We start from the raw sequence: 17,950 nt of genomic DNA, 5'->3' as shown, positions 1-17,950 counted from the left end.
ACTCAATGGGATTGGGACGTTCAGAGCATGCACATCCCAAAGAAAGGACTGGCCCTTGAGTGTTTCCTGGGAGATTACTTCTGAGCCCTTGGAATGACCTGACTCATAAGAATGTCTGTATACCGGGGGCCACATGCACAGTCTACACTAGCAACGTGGTCTATGGTGAATGCCTGTGGCCCTGGACCACACTGCATCAGACTGATCTCCGAAGGGACTGCAGACTGAATAGGTAAGGCCAGCAAGTGCTCCCATGCCTGTGATGGAGCCCCAGTAAAAACTCTGAGCACCAGAGCTCAGGCGAGCTTCCCTGGTTGGCAATACTTCACAAGCGCTGTCGCACATCATTGCTGGGAGAACTCAGTGCTGTCCACAGCTCTACAGGAGGGACTAGAAACCCACGTCTGGTGTCTCCTGGACTCTGCCCCATGCACCCGTTGCTTTTGCTGAGTTTAATCTGTACCTTTCAGTGTAGTAAACCGTAACTGCGAGTCGAGTACGATAGCTTTTCTGAGGTCTGTGAGTCTTTCTAATGAATCATTGAACCTGAAAATGGTCTTGGGGGACCCGACACAGAGACTATGGGTATTGTTTTATTATGAGAAACAGTGGTTTTTTTCTTTGTCCTCTTCAGTTCCACCACTCCTTGAGAAAATCAGGAGCATGAGTTGACCTCTCTCCTTGTTGAACCTGAAGCTTTCCCTCCCCCTAAACCTGGGAGAAACTGTTCCACCTCTCCCTTGTTCGCTGCCCTCCCTCAAGTTCTCAGCATACGCTCAGAGATGAACGGAGAGCTTGGATACCTTTCATTCCTGTTCCTTTATTTCAGTATCCTCCCCGCTAAACAAGCTAAGCAGAACATGTGTGTTCAGCCCGAGGTCAGTTGGGCATCACATTGTCCCCAGGACTCCCCTCCCTGGTCCCCTTCCCTGCTTTCTGGCCGGCAGGGCTGGGAGCCCCTCACATGGCACTCTCGTTGCCTCCCCGTCCCCTGGACGCCCCCTTCTCTTGTGCCACGAGTGACTTGTAGGGCTTCCCCAGGCTGGGGAGGGTGAGCTCAGCCTCCTGCAGCACCAGCTCCCGCTGAGACAAATGCTCAATGACGGCCGCCCCGATCGAGTCCCCCAGCACGTTGGTCATTGTGCGAAGCCGGTCACTGGTGGAGGGGAGAGAGAAGCAGCTGTTAATGGGGGCTTGAAAAGTTCCACAAGGGAGAGGGTGCAGCAGAGGTCAGGGGGGTGGGAGCTGCCTGTACATTCCAGTACAATCCATCACCACATGAACTCAAGCAGCTTCCTCACCCTCTCCTTCCTCAGTTTCCCCTCCTAACAAACTCAGGTTGGACCCGCTCTGAGATATTCACGTTTGATCTTAGCAATGTGACTTTAAAAAAAAGATATGAATATCTGATACAGACGATTAGGAGTCATCAGCTGAAAATCACATAGAACCTTGAAGGTAACCACCGTGAGGAAATCAGGTCAGGCCCCAGTCAATAGAGGCACTGACTAGGGAAGGCTGGAGACTGCCAAATGGGACTCAGGCCCAGATAACAGCTCCCACATGGGGATTGACAGTCCAGATGGTTTTTTAATGTAAACCTCCTGCTTTTTTATTTTTATTTTTTTATTTCAGCTTATCATCATGGGGAGTACAAAAGTTCAGGCCACATACACTGCCCATGTCCCGCCCATCCCCCCGAGTCAGAACTTCAAGCGTGACCATTCCCCAGATGGTGCGCAACGCACTCATCATGTAGGTATACACCCATCCCCTCTCCCCACCCCCCACCTCAGTCCGATACCCAATTGGTGTTATTCCCAAATGTGCATTTAGGTGATGATCAGGGAAACCAATTTGCTGGTGAGTACATGTGGTGCTTATTTTTCCATTCTTGGGATACTTCACTTAATAGAATGGGTTCCAACTCTATCCAGGAGAACATAAGAGATTCTATATCACCATTATTTCTTATAGCTGAGTAATACTCCATGGTATACATATACCATAATTTACTAATCCACTCATGAATTGATGGGCATTTGGGTTGTTTCCACATCTTTGCAATTGTGAATTGTGCTGCTATAAACATTCAGGTACAGGTGTCTTTTTTATAAAATGACTTTTGTTCTTCTTGGTAGATGCCCAATAATGGGATTGCTGGATCAAATGGCAGGTCTGCTTGAATCTGTTTAAGGTATCTCCATATTGCTTTCCATAGGGGTTGCACTAGTTTGCAGTCCCACCAGCAGTGTATGAGTGTTCCTGTCTCTCCGCATCCACGCCAACATGTGTTGTTTTGGGACTTTTTGATAAAGGCCATTCTCACTGGAGTTAAGTGATATCTCATTGTGGTTTTTTTTGTTTGTTTTTTTTTTTTTTTGTTGAGACAGAGTCTCACTTTGTTGCCCAGGCTAGAGTGAGTGCCGTGGCGTCAGCTTAGCTCACAGCAACCTCAGACTCCTCGGCTTAAGCGATCCTACTGCCTCAGCCTCCCGAGTAGCTGGGACTACAGGCATGCGCCACTATGCCCGGCTAATTTTTTCTATATAGATTTTTAGTTGTCCATATAATGTCTTTCTATTTTTAGTAGAGACGGGGTCTCGCTCAGGCTGGTCTCGAACTCCCGACCTTGAGCAATCCACCCGCCTCGGCCTCCCAGAGTGCTAGGATTACAGGCGTGAGCCACCGTGCCCGGCCTCATTGTGGTTTTGATTTGCATTTCTCTGATGATTAGGGATGTTGAGCATTTTTTCTATGTTTATTAGCCATTCTTATATCTTCTTTTGAAAAATTTCTATTCATGTCCTTTGCCCACTTTTTGATAGGGTTGTTCGATTTTTTCTTACTGATTTTCCTGAGTTCTAAATAGATTCTTGTTATCAGTCCTTTATCTGATGTGTAGTATGCAAAGATTTTTTCCCATTCTGTAGGTTGTCTGTTTATTCTCGTGACTGTTTCTTTGGCTGTGCAGAAGCTTTTTAATTTGATCAGATCCCATTCGTTTATTTTTGTTGTTGCTGTGATTGCCTTAGGGGTCTTCTTCATAAATTCTTTGCCTAGGCCAATGTCTATAAGAGTCTTTCCTACATTTTCTTCTAGAATTCTAATAGTTTCGCACCTAAGGTTTAAGTCTGTTATCCACCGTGATTTGATTTTTGTGAGAGGTGAAAGCTGTGGGTCCTGTTTCAGTCTTCTACATGTGGCTATCCAATTTTCCCAGCACCATTTATTGAATAAGGATTCTTTTCCCCAGAGTATGTTTTTGTCTGCTTTGTCAAAGATTAGATGGCTATACGAGGATGGTTTTATATTTGGATTTTCTGTTGTGTTCCACTGGTCTGTGTCCCTGTACTTGTGCCAATACCAAGCAGTTTTAATAACCACAGCCCTGTAGTATAGTTTGAAGTCTGGCAAATTAATACCTCCCATTTTGTTTTTGTTGCTTAAAATTGCTTTTGCCAAATGGGGTCTTCTTTGGTTCCATACAAAGTGTAAAATTGTTTTTTCTATATCTATGAAAAATGATGTTGGTAATTTAATAGGGACTGCATTGAATCTATAGATTATTTTGGGCAGTATAGACGTAACCTGAACTTTTGTACCCCCATGATAAGCTGAAATAAAAACAAATAAATAAAAAAAATGCTAAGTGGAGGAATATGAGCTTGTAAAAGTGACTAAAAAGGAGTGGCTATACAGAGAAGAAGAAAAAGCAAGAGAATATAATGTCTTAGAAGCTAAGGAAGGAATTTATTTCAAGTAGACAGTGGTCAATTTTATATTTACTATACCGAGAACTATACCCTGGCTGCTTAATTTTTATTATCCCACATGTTGATGTTATTGTCATTGCTGTATTGTTTATGGGACAGGGTAATAAATAGCCATGCATATTGGGGGAAAAAAGGAACATAGAAAATAAGAATTTTAAAAATGAGCAAAGTTAAATTAACATGAAGAAAGAGGTAAAAAAAAAAAAAAAAAAAGAAGAAGAAGAAGAATTAGAGGCTGAGCGCGGTGGGTCACACCTGTAATCCTAGCACTCTGGGACGCCAAGGTGGGAGAATTGCTTGAGGCCAGGAGTTTGACACCAGCCTGAGCAAGAGTGAGACCCTGTCTCTACTAAAAATAGAAAAATTAGCCGGACATGGTGGCACACACCCATAGTCCCAGCTACTGGGGAGGCTGAGGCAGGAGGATCACTTGAGCCCAGGAATTTGAGGTTGAAGTGAGCTATGATTATGCCACTGCACTCCAGTCTGGGCAACAGAGTGACACTCTGTCTCAAAAAAAAAAAAAAAAAAAAGGAAAAAAATATGGGCATTAAGCAAAGGAAATCCCAAATATGCATAATTGGAGTCTTCAATGTAGAAAACCAAATTAATGAAGAGAGCAAATATTATATGATAGATTTCAAGACATAGCTTCAAAAACAAAAGAAAAGTTGAGTTTTTACAATTAAAAGGAACACTATGCATAGGTGGATGGTGGATGAGGGAACTCGCCAAGAACAACAGTATAGTTACCAAACGTTAAAATTTAAAGAAACTCATCGGGAAACTACAGAAAGGATTGCAACCTTTACGTATTGAAATGTGGCAATAGCTATCAAAATCACTACAAATTTGATCCGGCAATGTTACTGCAACACCATGGTAGCCAAAGATTGAAAAGAAAATGTTCACCCTTAGGAGACCTGTTTATGTAGGGAACATCCATGAAATGGAATGCTACTGTATATGTAAAAAGGAGTTAGAAAGTTCTTCATGTACTGGTATAGAATCGCTCACATGTTTCAAGTAAAAAATGTATAAGAGTGAACATGGTACAATGGGGCAACTATAACTGACAATAGTTTATTGTATTTCAGAATAGCTAGAAGTTTTCAAATGCTCCCAACGTAAAGCAATGATGAATGTTTCAGGTGAATCATGTCCCAGTTACCCTGATTTGATCATTGTATGTTGTGTGCTTGTATCAAGATGTAACATGTACTCCATGAATATGTACAATTATTATGTATCAATAAAAAATTATAAAAAAAGAGTGAATATGGTACATAATGGCTTGAATGAAAAGGGAAAACAAAATGACATATTATTCCTAGTGATCCCCACCCCCAACTAAGGTAATGAGGGGAGGAGAATAGCATCGCCATTGATGCCTGTTTGTATATAACATATCTCTGGAAGAGCCAGAAGACACTGAGATGAGATTTTATCTCAGAAGGAACTTGATCACTGGGGAACATGGGTTGAAATTTGAACTCTGAGACTATTGCATCTCCTCAAAAATTTCAATTAAAAAAAGAACTTGTGGCTGGGCATGGTGGCTCATGCCTGTAATCTCAGCACTCTGGGAGGCTGAGGTAGGAGGATTGCTCAAGGGAAGGAGTTTGAGACCACCCTGGGCAACATAGTGAGACCCCCATCTCTACTCAAAATAGAAAAGTTAGCCAGGCGTCACGGCCTGTGTCTGTAGTCCCAGCTACTAGGGAGCCTGAGGCAGGAGGATCGCTTGAGCCCAGAAGTCTGAGGTTACAGTGAGCTATGATGATGCCACTGCACTGCAGCTGGGGGTGACAGAGTGAGACCCTGTCTCAAAACAAACAAACAAACCAACCAAAACCAAAACCAAAAACCAAAACTTTGCACACTGCATTCTATAGCAAAGGGATTGTCTTGGGGTGTCGTTTGAATTTCTCTGGGTTCCCACGAGGCCTTGCCATTTAGCTAAAATAGTTCTCATCCCAGTTTTTATGTGGATCCCCATTACCTGTGCTCACGTGAGTGAATTTCAATTCCCAGTGATGCCCCCACCAAAGAAAGTAGGGGAGGGGAATGGCACGGCCACTGATGCAGCTGCTCTTACTGGCCCGTCTGACCTTTCGCAGCACAGCTCTCCCTTTCTGGCCCCCGAAGCTGCAAGCATCCCTGTCTCTGGGCCTCCTCTCTGGACTCTCACCTGCATGTCGTAGGGGACCATGAGGACGGCAAAGCTGCTGAGGTGGGTGCAGCGGCAGGTGGTGCTGTTGTCTCCAGTGCCCACCATCCTGCAGCCTGTGGTGGCCCAGTGTCCCCATCCATTCTGGCCACGCTCCCAGAAAACACAGAACACCTTCTGCCTCCGCCCAGGGATCACCACCGACTGCAGGTACAGGGCACAGGTGTGAGCTAGTGATTCAGGTACTCAGATGCTGACTCAGTGCTGGCTCCAGAAGAGCTGGTTTTTGGGGGGGAGATTATGCCCCCACGGGGGTTCCCCTGAACCCCAAGGCTGAGCTGAGCAGCAAGGCTGTGCCCAGGACTCAGGCTCCTTCCTTGCCCACGGTCCCAACCCACCAGCACTCACATGGTGGGAGAATGTGAAGGTAACCGGGACGTTGAGGTTCTGCGTGTCCTTGTTGCTCAGAAAGGCAGAGTTGATGTCTGAGAGCAGGCTGGGGGGAATGTCCTGCAGCCAGCCCTTGTGTGCCTCCTGCAGAGCTGCCTGCTTTTCAGGCTCAAGGACCAGGAGTGCCCCAGCCCAGCAACTTGCCCATCCCTGGAGTGGACACAAGGCCCACCACAGAAGGGCCTGCAGGACCAAGCCAAGGTTGAATCTCAGAGTAGGTTGAATCTTGGGGTCCCCACCTGGGGTCCCTTCCCCCGTAGAATTTCCTACTCAGATGGACTAGCCTCTTTTGGCCCCATCCATTGTACGCTTTCCTTTAATCTTAATTCTCTTCGTCTCACATCCCTGGCTGTCTTGTCATACCTTGAGGCATCTGTGGCTTTTCCCCAATCCATCTCATCATTACCCAAGTCACCGGACTCCTGCGCCACATCCCAGTTCAGCTGCATCTTTGCATAACTCTTGCCCAAGGTGACATCCTGCACCCCTTGCTCCTGTACCTCCAGGAACAGTTCTGTAGTGGGAGAGGAGAGGTGAGAGATGGGAGAAGTTAGGTTATTGCTTGTAATACTGGGATTAGAAGTTTTTGGTATACTAGTAAACCACACAAATTTTAAGACCTGACATGAGAAATGTGGCTGATTTAATAACTGTTGTTTGAGCATTATTTTTGAGACAGGGTCTCGCTCCATTGCCCAGGCTAGAGTGCAGTGACATCATCATAGCTCACTGCAGTCTCAAACCTCTGAACTCAAGTGATGCTCCTGCTTCGACCTCCAAAAGTGCTGGGATTATAGGTGTGAGCCACCATCCCCAGTTGTGTATGTTTATTTTCAATATCTCTTTTTGTTTATAAGTTTTTGTGGTTGAAACAAATTAAGGATTTAGTTTTGTAGAGCTTTATTTTCTTATATGAGTTCTGAATTCTTTTCAATAAAGTCCTGAGATGGGAGTGTGGTCCCTTGGCTCTCGTGGGACCATCTCTAGGAATGAGGAGGAAATAGGCAATGAGTGGTTAGAGCAGGGGCCTGGGGCACACCCAGGTGCTTACCTGTGCCTGCGGAATAATTGAAGGTCAATAGCCATCAGGCAAGGTCTTGCTCAGGCCTCTCAGGACATCCTCCAGGCCAACCAGCAGGTGAGTGGCCACACAGTGCTGCTGTGAGCGGGACAGGGTCTCCAGGTCCCCAGGGGTCTCCAGCAGCTCATCCACCTCCTGCCTGAGGTCCTAGGGGATGGGGAACACAGAACTAGTGGACAATGGGCCAGAGGAACTATAGGAAGACCCTACCACTCAGCCACAGAGAACAGACCCTAAGACCATCTCTTTGGAAGATAACAATGGCACTGATTTAAGTTCCTTGGGTGGCCCTTGTTGCTTGGATATCAGCCACTTGGAAGTCAACCTGGGTCATGAATGTCAAGAATGACATACACCCAAAGTCCAACACCAGCAGTAGGGGAAAAACCATGAATTAATGCACCTGAATGTCTTGTTTGTTTATTCATTCATTCATTTATTTAAATTGACAAGTAAAAATACTATATGTTTATGGTGCCTTGAAGCATGTCTACACTGTGAAATGATTAAATCAAGTTAACTAACACATGCGTGACATCACATCTTTATTTTTGTGTATGTGATGAGAACACTTAAAATCTACTCTCTTTGCAAATTTCAAATATACAGTCTATTGTTATTGACGATTAGTTGCTATGATGTACAATAGATCTCTTGAACTTATTCCTCACCGAGGTGTCTTTAAGGGTGTTTTTAGATACCCAAATGCCCCAGCTTTCTTTCTACCTTGGTGGAGGGGCCAGTTGCAGTGTCCACAACATGGGGTTTTGTCTCCACCTCTACCAGAGTAACCCAGGTCTCTGTGGGATTCCCACATTTTACCTCTTTCTTGATTCCGACTTTACCTGGATGGTGTTGTTGGCCAAGGCTGGTGTGAAGTTTTGGGACAACTGCTGGCCTTTGTCAAAGAAGCGGCAGAGACTCTGGGAAGATAGGAGATGGGAATGTTGGGGCAGAGGGTGGTGTTGGTGAAAGTCCTTCTCCTTCCCAGTCTTCTGCTTAGGCTTTACTTACCTGGCTGTTGACTCCAGGAGGTGGTGTCCATGAGGAGAAGGGAATCGCTGCAGGCAAAGAGGCAGGAGCACCATTGCTGTGTGTGTGTGCGTGCATGCCCGTGTGTTCTTGTCTTTTGTGAATGCGTGCATGGATGTGTGTACACACGAGTATGTGCATGTGTATCTGCATGCACACATGTATGCATGTATATTCATGTATGTGTACCCATGCGTACATGTACATGTGGTTTCATACACATGTACACACAATGCATACCTGGTCTTCCCAAAGTGCTGGGATTACAGGCATGGAGCCACTGTGTCTGCCTGTTTTTATATTTTTAAGTAGTCAAAAAAATCAAAGGAAGAACAAAATTTTGTGACACATGAAAATTACATGTCATTCAAATTTAATTATTTAATTTGGAAATATATATAACATAGAATTTGCCATATTTTAACTATTTAGATATGTACAATTCAGTGGCATTAATTACATTCATAATTACCACTATTTCCAAAAGTTTTCATCACTCCAAACAGAAACTTTGTAACCATTAGGCAATAAGTTATTTTTCCCTCCATTGAGCCCCTGATAACCTTTAATCTCCTTTCTCCCTTTAGGAATTTGCCTATTCTAGATATTTCATATAATTGGAATCATACCATATTTGCCCTTGTGTATCTGATTTATTTCACTTAGCATGATGCCCTTGATGTTCATATTTGTTGTAGCATGTATCAGAACTTCCTTTGTTTTCATATCTGAATAATATTCTATTATGATATACAATATTTTGTTTACCCATTTATCTGTTGATGGATATTGGTTTTTTCCCACCTTTTGGCCATTATGAATAATGCTGCTATGAGCATTTATTGGTGTACAAGCAACTGTTTCAGTCCTTGTTTTCAATTCTTTGGGGTATATACCTAAGAGATGGAATTGCTTGGTTATATCATCATCCCATGTTTAACTTTTTGAGGAACCACCCAACTGTTTTCCACAGTGGCTGCACCATTTTACTTTCCAAGTTTAATGTACAAAGATTCTAGTTTCTCCTCATCCTTGCCAACAGTTGTTATTGAGGTCTATACCTAAGAGATGGAATTGCTTGGTTATATTGTTATCCTATGTTTAACTTCTTGAGGAACCACCAAAGTGTTTTCCACAGTGGCTGCACCATTTTACTTTCTGCGTAGTAATGAAGATTCTAATTTCTCCTCATTCTCACCAACATTTGTTATTTCCCTTAAATTCTTTTTAAATTGACAAATGATAATTGTACATTTTTATGGGGTACATAGTGACTTTTTGATACATATTATGTATAGTAATCAGATCAGGGTAATTAGCATATCCACCAGCTGAAACATTTATCATTTCTTTGTGTTGGGAACGTTCAATATCTTCCTTCTAGCTGTTTGAAATTATGCAATATATTATTGTCAACTCGTTGTTTTCATTTTAAAAATTATGTTCATTTTAATATGTGAAGTGGGATCTCAGTGTGGTTTGGATTTGCATGAAGTTGTCATTTCAGTAGGCATAAATAAAATTGTATTAGAACCTAGTCATAGCTACTTATTTATGGGTTGTGTGTGGCTACTCTCACAGTTACAAGGGCAGAGTTGAGTAGTTGAGACAGGGACCATCTGGGCTATGAAGCCTAACATATTTACTGTCTGTCCCTTCAAGAATGAGTTTGCTGACCACCACATTCAAGCAAGGTGGGCAAGTCGCAAACTCTGTTGCTGAATGTGTGTGTGTGTGTGTGTGTGTGTGTGTGTCTTTTCGGAGGTCAGAGCTGCCTGGTGGATGGTAGATGTGATAGAATAATGGCTCCGCACAGATGTCTAGGTCATAATCCCTGGAACCTGGAACTTTTGCTCAGATGGGGTTTTGCAGATGTGACTAAGCTAAGGATCTTGAGACAGAAGAGATTATCAGCTTTGAAGACAGAGAAAGGGCTCTTGAACCAAGGAATGTAGTCAGCTTCCAGAAGCCAAAGAAACAGATTCTCTGCTAGAGCCTTTAGAAGGAACCATTTAAAACCCTTGACCTCCAAAATGATATTATAATTTATTTGTATTATTTTAAACCACTATGTTTGTGGTAATTTCTTATATGAGCAATAGGAAACGGAGACAGTGGTCCATTCAGGAATCTGGGAACAGCTGCCAGCTAAGAAGCATTGGTGTCAGCCCTTAGTGTCGCTGCAGGAGTTTGGTGTGAAACCGGGAGCTGTGCACCTCCCACCCCACCCCCCACCCACCGGCTAAAGCTTCTTCTCAACATCCTGTGGTTCCAGCCACTGCTCCACCCTCCAGGCCTCTGGGCTCACAGAGCTCTCAGTATTGCTCACAGAGTGTGGGGTGGGTGGTGGGGTCTTTTCTAAATGCTGCACTCAGAGAGAGAACTTTTTCTGGGCCCAGTGTATTTCAGGATTCCTGCTATCTCCCACCCAGAGGAAGTTCCTTCTTCTTCGAGCAGTTTTCGGATGAGAAAAGAGGAAGCCACATGATTGTGTCATAGTGCTGAGTAAGTGTGAATGTCTTCAAATCTGTTTAGCTCCAATTTATCTTTCTCTCTTTTCTAATTAAGAGAGAAAAGACAGCAATGAGTTTGGTCCTCTTTTGGCTAACTCTGAGACCAGTGGAGCAGAGCTCAGATAGTATCTGCTACAGCTTACTCTATCTCTAACCTGGAGAGTGGTGTAGGACAACTCCCTCTTAACGTAACAGGTTTTCCCTTTCAGGGGTGGGGAATAGCTTATAAACAGCATAATACTTCCAGCAAAATTGATGTTTAAAAACAAAACCATTTCAAAGCAAATACATTGCTGTTACTTTACTTAATGTTGAAAGATTAAGATTTTAATTTTCTATTGTGGATATTAAATACTTCTTGTCTCTTAGTCATTTCAAATGCTTTAAAACCCTGTTTAAACAACTATATAAGCAATAAAGAATGGTTAGTGTGAAAACTATTAATGTACTGAAAAGTCAATTAATCAAAAGCTATTGAGCTTTTCTTAAAAGTGTGTTGTATTCCACTTTAAGATAAATGACTTTATATCCAACATTTTAAAAATACTTGGTTAATCTCTTCAAGAGTAGGTATTATTGTTCTTGCCTTGTCGATGAGGAAGCTAAGACCAGGAGATTTAAAACTCTTGGTCAAAATCAAGACCACATTTCAGGGCCAAGGTGTGACCACAGCTCTGATTCCTATAATGACAAAGCTCTGTCCTGTTATCCTTTCAATGCATATCCCTGAAGTGCCTTCCCTGCATGAGACAAAATCACAAATTTAAGAAACCATGTCCTTTGCCCACTTTTTGATAGGGTTGTTTGATTTTTTCTTGCTGATTTTCCTGAGTTCTAATGCTCAGCATCTCTAATCATCAGGGAAATGCAAATCAAAACCACAATGAGATATCACTTAACTCCAGTGAGAATGGCCTTTATCAAAAAGTCCCATAAAAATACATATTGGCGTGGATGCGGAGAGACAGGAACACTCATACACTGCTGGTGGGACTGCAAACTAGCGCAACTTCTGTGGAAAGCAATATGGAGATACCTTAAACAGATTCAAGCAGACCTACCATTCGATCCAGCAATCCCATTATTGGGCATCTACCCAAAAGAACAAAAGTCATTCTATAAAAAAGACACCTGCACCCAAATGTTTATAGCAGCACAATTCACAATCGCAAAGATGTGGAAACAACCCAAATGCCCATCAATACATGAGTGGATTAGTAAAATGTGGTATATGTATACCATGGAGTACTACTCAGCTATAAGAAATAATGGTGATATAGAATCTCTTATGTTCTCCGGGAGAGAGTTGGAACCCATTCTACTAAGTGAAGTATCCCAAGAATGGAAAAACAAGCACCACATGTACTCACCAGCAAATTGGTTTCCCTGATCATCACCTAAGTGCACATTTGGGATAACACTAATCAGGTGTCGGGCAGATGTGGGGGGTGGGGAGGGGATGGGTGTATACCTACATAATGAGTGCGATGCGCACTGTCTGGGGGATGGACACACTTGAAGCTCTGACTCGGGGAGGAGGGGGGCCAAGGGCAATATAACCTAAACTTTTGTGCCCCCATAATATGCTGAAATAAAAAAAAAGAAGCCACATTTGCTCATTCTGCTTGCTAGGAGAATTTCACAAAATCTCTTGCCAGCAGACTTTCACAAAGCCTCCGACTCTGCGCCTGGGTGCCGTTCTCTGGAGGAAAGCCCTGGAGACAACAGACAGGTAGAGTGCAGGTCCCCGCATCTCTTGCTCGAATCACTGCATTTTTTAAAAACAAGAAAAGTTCAATGACCCTAGCCCTTGCCTCTCCCTGGACATAACATCTGACAGGATTAATGCTGACGCCTTTGTCATCTATACCCAGATAGACTCTCGCACGCAAACTTTGATGAGATTTTGCTCGAATGCAACTTCTGAGCACACACAGAGGAACGTCCACCGCCTGACATATAAGCTGTGTGCTGAAACACTGCTTTGGAGCCGTCTAACAGAAACTCTCCAAAAGACTGTCTTGGGACGAAATCCTCAGTCAGACTCTGAATAAAACTAACCTTAATTTTTTAAAAGCCTGATTTTTTTTCTTCGATTGACACATGTACCAGGCACTTGGGCACAATGGTGAGAATGACGCTGTGTATGAACAGCAACTGTTGCTTTCCACAATTCTCTGATTTATATTGACTTTTTCTACAGTTCTGTCTTCCCACTGCAGAAAGAGCCCAGGAAATGGGGGCTGTGCTTTATTTATAGTTGGAATCAGAGTCCCTGGCATAGAAATTGGAACAATAGTGGACAACAAGCAAACCATTCCTGTCATGAAATTATTCTCTTCATACTGTCAAAAGGGATTTAAAGAGTTTTAAGATCAAAATATATTTATGAGGAAGATGCTTGAAATAAATAAAAAAGGAAGATAATGGAGAGGAAAAACCATCAGCATATGATAGTATTTCACCGGATGCTTTTCTATTCAAAACAGAACTTGGGAAACATTCCGATTTAGTTTATCAAGGGCTTTCTCATTTAGCTCTATAATCACCCCCAAACTTAAACAACTCAAATGTTCTTCAATGGGTGAAGGGATAAACAAACTGCGGTACATCCTTACAAAACAATACTACTCAGCAATAAAAAGAAACCAAGTATTGATACACAAACCAACATAGATGAACCTCAGAGACAATACACTGAGTGAAAGAAACCTGGCTCAAAAAGCAACAATTTGTATCATTCCCTTGATAGGAACTCTCAAAAGACAATACTATAAGAAAGAAAACAGATTAGTGGTTACAAGGAGGGAAGAAGTGAGGTAGCTATAAAGGGACAAGAAGAGGGAGTGTTTTAAAATAATGGAACCAATTGCTCTCTATCCTGACTGTAGTTTGGCAAGCCAAATCTGTACATGTGTTAAAATTCATAGAACTGGCCACCCCAAGCCGGGGGAAAAGCCGATAAAAAGGTTCTGAAGCTTCTCATTGTGTAGCTGTGTCATAAAATGTTTAACTATTCTCCATTAATGGATGTAATTTTTTCCCAATCTTTGTTGCATACACTGTTGCGATAAAGCACCTTCACAAGGTACCCTACCTGGTGTTTTAAGTCTGAACAAGAGCAGAAAATGGGAGCAATTGTCCCCTAACAGACTGCAGGACGCTCACTCCTGGGTTCTCAGACCTGGTGGTAATGGCTCCAGGACAGTCTTCAAAGCTGACAGGACAGGTGGGAGCATTGTAGGGAGACGGTGGAGGGAACACGTGGCAGGGGAGACGACTTACCCTGACAAGTGTCCTTCTCACTTCTGAATTTCGTGCCCCCGGAAAAGAGCTCATACCCAGAGGTGCACTCACAGCAGTGGCTTCCCTCCGCGTTGTGACACACTGCCAGGCTTCCGAGAGACGGGTAGAAAGGTGAGCCACACTCGTCCATATCTGGAACACAAGTGGGAAATGCTAGGAACCTCCAAACTTATGATTAGGGTTAGTAGCAACCAGATTTCAAGGATTCCTCCCTCCCTTACGTTTTTTTTCCTAAACAAAATAACAGGTGTTTACGTCAAAAAACTGGGAAAGCAGAAAATGCAAAGAACGAATCAAAAATCCATCCACAGAGACTACAACAGTCTTTTCCGGAGAGCACAGAACAACAAACCCGCACGCGCCTATCACCAGCTTTGCCAATGACAAAGATTCCTCTGTTCCTTTTTCATCTATTCTCTGCCTCCCATGTGTGGAGTCAGACTACAGCTCTTAACATTTTGGTATACGCAAATTCTTCCAGGACTTTAAAATATTTTGCAAATCCTTTTCCATATCCAAATAACAAATAACTTTAATGCCTGTAGAATATTCTACAGTAGGAATCTTTCATAGTTCATCCAACTCATGTAAAAGTACAAGAATCAGAATTCTGTAGTTTGACAAGTGGATACAGGTTCTCCCACTTCCTACGACGTGACCTTGGACAAGTCACTTCATCTCTTAGGGCCCATTTCCCCATTTATGATACGGCATGTGCATTGACCCTCGGGGATGGTGTTTGCTTGAGAGCTCTGTGAACTACAAATGAGCCCTGTCTGAATTTCAGCCATCTGAGCAGCCGTGGGAACCTGAGCAAGCTGTTCCACTTTCCCAAGTCTTAGCTTCCTTATGTATACCTTGGAGATAATACTGGCATCTACTCAGCTGGTTATTGTATGGTTTAAATTAATTTCAGAGATGGCGTTTTACAAATGGCAAATGGCCATCCTGGCACGAGGTTACATGTGGTTATTTTCAGATAGAAGAACTGAGATCCTGGCTTAAAGGAAGTTCCCTGAAATCTAGCAGTCATTTTGGTAGAATGTTCTCAATCTCTGACCACGGTAGCGTCTTAGTCCTCTCTTCCTGCTTTGTCACATGGCCTCTGTCTTTGATCAATTAATAACAATAACAGCAATAAGGCATTGACTTCTTTTTAGGTGCAAAGCACAGTTTTTGATGTTTTACACGTATTCATGTATCATGTATATGTATTTTTCTCATTAATTTTTTCTCTTGGAAAATGATTATTTTTTGTTAAAATATGTTAACACATAATAGGTTTACTATTACTTTAACTGAATTAATAGTCTTTAAAATTCTTACAAAAATTTATGATTGACACATACTAATTGTACACACTTGTGGGGTACAATGTGAGGTTTTGATACATAGATGAGGTAAAATTCACATAAAAGTCTATTGTTTGAAAGCCAACAATTCAGTGGTAGTTAGTACATTCACAGTGTTGTGTAATCAACACCTCTGTCTAGTCCCAAAACATTTCCATTACCCCAAAAGAAAACCCCTTACCTATTAATTAGTCAGTCCGCATTCCTCCCTCTCCTGGCATCTTGCAACCACCAGTTAATAGAATCCATTCATATGTATAATAACCAGGTGAGTGGATACTGTTATTATCCCCAATGTACAAATGAGGAAATTGAGATGCTGGAAGGTGAAACAATTTGCTTGGGCTCACACAGCTGGTCAGTAATACAGTTGGAATTCAGATATTCTGGCACCAAGTGCCAAGCTCTTAACACTGTACACCTTGACCACGAGACCTGATAGCCCTGTTTCCTGGTTCCTTATCGCAACTACTCTCTTATTCCAATTGCTCTTTCCTTCCTTGGCAAAGAACTTTGGTGCTGCCCCAAGGGCTGATGATTCCGGATTTCCTGCAGTTTCTAATGACCACCTCCCCTATCCCTCAGCCTCTGTACCTGCACAGAGCTCTGACGAGTTGCTAAAGATGGTCTTTCCAGACAACGAAGTGAATCCGGGATCACAGAGGCAGGCAGTGGCATTGACGCAGTGGGCGTTCCGTGGGCACCGGGCACAGGACGCTATGGAGATTGAGCGCTGGAGTTTGAAGACACTTGGAAAACGTCAGCTGTCAGTCGGCAGCAAGGTGATAGAGGGGAGGACGGTGAAGAAGATGCCTGCCTTCATACAAGGGAGAGTCCCTGGTAATAGACTGATTGTTTGGGGGAAGAAGCAAGACCAGTGTCTTAAAGCCTAAGAAGACCATATCTGAGATTCACCCCTCAAAATAAACCCTTGCTAAGTTTGACATTCCTTCCGCCAGCTTCAGGGCATAGGTGAGACTTGTTTGGACATACTGACTTCCAGCCTTCTGGGCAACAGCTCCCAACAATATTAGCAGGACACAAAGCCATAGAACAGAGAGGAGGAAGGTAAATATGGCTGAGGAATGAGATCCAAGGCACCTGCACAAACAGCTCCTACCACCTGATAAGTGGCTTATCCCATACAGCCTCTGAAGCTTCTAGCATCATTTTGGTGTTTCCTTCTGCTCAGGCTTCACAGGACCTTGGAGGCACAAGATTTTCCCTTTTATCTTCCAAAATCCTCACGAAGAATGGATGACAGTAGGCTTTCAGTATGGGGATGGAAATCTACACTTACAGAGATTAACAGGCACGCATATTAGAATGTCGATTCCCATCTGTTTTAGGAAACACAATTTATCAAGAGATTTCTTGGATCTGGCTGTCTTTATGCATAGATTCATATTAGTTCTTTACAATTCAGGATTTTTCTCTTTTCACAATGGCTTGAATCCGTTTTCACTTCCAGGCTGAGCTGAGAGTTGAACGCAGATCTGAACCCCTAGCTCGGCTGCTCACGGGTGCTATGGCTTTGCGCAATCCGATCTCCACTTTGTGTGTAATAGTTTTTTACTGTTTGACAGAAAATTTAAAACATGCCAACAAGTAGAATAACAGTTAACTGAATCCCTCTATACCAGTCACCATCCTATAATAATGATAAACTTGTGGTCACTCTTCTTTCCTCTACATCTCTACTCCTCCTCTTTCCCCCACAGGATTATTTGGAAGAAAATTCAAGGCATCACATTATTTCACAGGATATATTCTTAAAACAAAAATATATATAGGTAATAAATTGAGAAATGCCCCCAAATAAGCCCCTCATTTTCTTCCTGGTTGTGGGTTCAAACCACTTCCTCCTTTGAGAAGTTAATAGAACCGAACAATGTCATTTTTCATTATCATCCTTTTGAGGAATCATGGCAAGAGCAAGCTAGGAATCAAACAGAGGCCAGAGGAGCTTCTCAAAAGGGTTAAAAAAAAAAACCTCCCAAATGGTTTTAATCGAAGATCCTCACAATTACATACCTGGAAGAAATGCAACGTATCTGCTCCTCATGGTGCAGAGACTTGAAGCCCCACCAAGGGGGGAATTCGATCTTGAGCTGTGAACCGTTAACATTTCCTATTTAAGTAAATCTCGTGTGCTCCAGAAGCACTGATTTGGGAAACAGCCTCGATGCTTTCTTCTCCTTCCTTCACCCCATTTAAGCTTATCAGATCTTTCTGTTCTGCTTTTTATTCTTTGCTTGGCATCTTTAACC

The 17,950-nt window shown here is 42.9% G+C and overlaps 1 pseudogene; it reads right to left on the bottom strand.

Annotated features, from left to right (window-relative positions):
* Positions 1–960: 960 nt before the first annotated feature.
* LOC138397330 (adhesion G protein-coupled receptor E2-like) lies at positions 961–17,745 on the bottom strand (annotated as a pseudogene).
* Positions 17,746–17,950: the final 205 nt, after the last annotated feature.

This window comes from Eulemur rufifrons, chromosome 2 (genome assembly GCF_041146395.1).
Source record: "Eulemur rufifrons isolate Redbay chromosome 2, OSU_ERuf_1, whole genome shotgun sequence".
NCBI classification, from domain to species: domain Eukaryota; kingdom Metazoa; phylum Chordata; class Mammalia; order Primates; family Lemuridae; genus Eulemur; species Eulemur rufifrons.
The sequence above is the reverse complement of the archived record's forward strand: the minus strand, read 5'-3'. Positions and strand labels throughout refer to the sequence as shown.